The 2,500-nt window shown below is 48.8% G+C and overlaps 1 protein-coding gene across 4 annotated transcripts in view; it reads right to left on the bottom strand.

Annotated features, from left to right (window-relative positions):
• Positions 1–2,500, bottom strand: part of celf5a (cugbp, Elav-like family member 5a) — a 138,703-nt gene that overhangs the window by 34,193 nt on the left and 102,010 nt on the right. The window lies entirely within an intron of this gene.

Raw genomic sequence — 2,500 nt, 5'->3', positions numbered from 1 at the left:
CGGGTTGGCGTGGCGACGGGGGCCGTGTTTAAAGTCATCATGAGCCTGAGCGGCAGGAAGTGGCCTTCTCAGCGCCCGTGATGAGAGCGGCTCGGCGCGGCGCGGAGCGTTGCGGAGCCAAGTGGAGCCGAGTGGAGTGGAGTGGAGTGGAGCGCGGCATCCTTCAGCTAAACGGCCCTCGGGGATGCGTTATAGGGCCACACTGCTTTAGCACGCCAGTCTTTTACGCCGCAAACCGAATCACAGAGGTCCCCGACCACTTTATGTGCTAACCCATTTACACACTCGCACGCACTCACACACATACTATACAGTACACAAATACATCCACACATACATAGACACACTCACCGACACATATATACACGTATATAACACACACACACACACGCAGTGGCACACATACAGTATAGTGCACATACACACACATATATAAACTAACTCAGACACATGCACACAAACACACACAGACACACACAGGCATACAGACACACACTTAGGTGTGTTTACACACACACACACACACACAGTACTCTTCCTCCAAACAAACACTTTAGTGTGGGAAAGGGTATGGCACACTGTTACATCATCCTGTCCAACAGCCCTGCACTGTGCCGCAGAGGCAGGGACCAGAGCAAGTCCACACAGCAGACGCATACGCAGGGGTGGGGGTTCCCTCGGGCACTAAACGGGATACACATTTCATAGTTCCATCGTAAAAGCTAGAGAAAATGCCATCAGATAGTATCTGTGTGTGTGTGTGTGTGTGTGTGTGTGTGTGTGTGTGTGTGTGTGTGTGTGTGTGTGTGTGTGTATGTGTGTGTGTGTGTGTGTGTGTGTGTGTGAATACGTGATGACAGGAACTGATATATAACGCATTACACCATCTGATTTTATTTGCTAGCTCTATCTAATGATTTCATGGCCTCCCCTAGAATATTAGACACTGTGGCCTCAACAATAAACCCTTTTATAAAAAAAAAAAAAACACCCCAACAGTATTTTATTATTTACAGACTCCACTACCCACTGCTGGACTGTACCCTATCTCGTCCAGTATCCAGGAGGACAAGGGAAGCTTCGCTTCGCCCCGTTCTGTCAAACAATACTCGTAATTTTAATCAAAACATTTTGCTTAATCATTTAACAGTTCTGTTCATTCACTCCTCTGTGTTGCGCTGTCATCTCTCTCTCTCTCTCTCTCTCTCTCGTTGTGAAAAAAGAACAAAAACATATTTAGAAGTCTTGTCTCATTTGGCTTTGTTCTGGAAATTTCCCCCAAGCTACACTAATCCTGTCATCATCTCTTAGCGTTTCAGGTAAAGTGATGTTATGGTGCCTGGCCTGGACACCCCCCGAAATTTGTGGGCGAGAGAAATAATAGACGGCGAAATTGCTTAAAATATTTTATCTCCACCATACGTGCCCGAGCAAATTTACGCTCGACGCGATAACAAACGTGAAATATGACTGGCTGCCATGTGTAGGCCTCATCATATTACTCCGGCAGCCATAAATCCTGAAACTGCTGTGCAACGTCTATGCGCACGGTATATAAACATTTACAATATTGCGGAGCTATTTATATTGTCTGCCTTTATAATGCCATTTGCGAGGCCTTTCGGCATCCGTTAAGGTAAAGACGTTTTTCTTCTCCCTCTCCACCCAACCCTTATTTCCATGCGCTGGCACTTGTGCTACGCCGAGGCCACATTTTCCGTAACGGAACAGTAACAGCTTTCTACCTTTGGCGGTATTTAACGGCGTTCCTGTCTGTTTCTTAATTATTTTCTCATCGGTCCGTTGACACTGATTCATGAGGGTGGAGGTGAAATACACACGCCACCCCCAACAACCCTCTCTCCCCTTTGCTCCGCTGCCCTTGTACCCCACCCCACCACCCACCCACACACCACACACACACACACACACACACACACACACACCCTGCCCCCCCAGATCGCCTCCACCGGCCTCTCCCTCCTGTTACCTTGTGATGATCTCAGCGGGGCTAATGAGTTACCTTCATGCAGCAGTTGCTCTCAAGTAATTAACTCCCCCCAAACACACACACACACACACACACACACACACACACACACACACACACACACACACACACACACACACACACATACGCATTGACACAAACACACACATGCCCCATACCCCCCACCCCATCCCTTTCCGAAGGACGAAATTGACTACAGCAAGATACAGCAAAGTTCATTAAACAGCCACAGCAAACAGGCATTACGTGTAATGTGCTGCCTTGTGCATCGCTCATAAAGGAAAGGCCAAGACCGCTCGGTGTCCCGCTGGGACCCAGACTCCTCTGAGCAGCAATCAGCTCCGGCTGGAGAGAAGACGAGAGGAGAGGAGAGCAGAGGAGAGAGGGGAGGAGAGGAGAGGAGAGAAGAGAGGATAGGAGAGGAGAGGAGAGGAGAGGAGAGGAGAGGATAGGAGAAGAGAAGAGAGGAGAGGAGAGGAGAGGAGAGGA

This window comes from Sardina pilchardus, chromosome 15, assembly GCF_963854185.1.
Source record: "Sardina pilchardus chromosome 15, fSarPil1.1, whole genome shotgun sequence".
Lineage (NCBI taxonomy): Eukaryota > Metazoa > Chordata > Actinopteri > Clupeiformes > Clupeidae > Sardina > Sardina pilchardus.
Note: the sequence above shows the minus strand (reverse complement) of the source record. Positions and strands in the feature narration are given on the sequence as shown.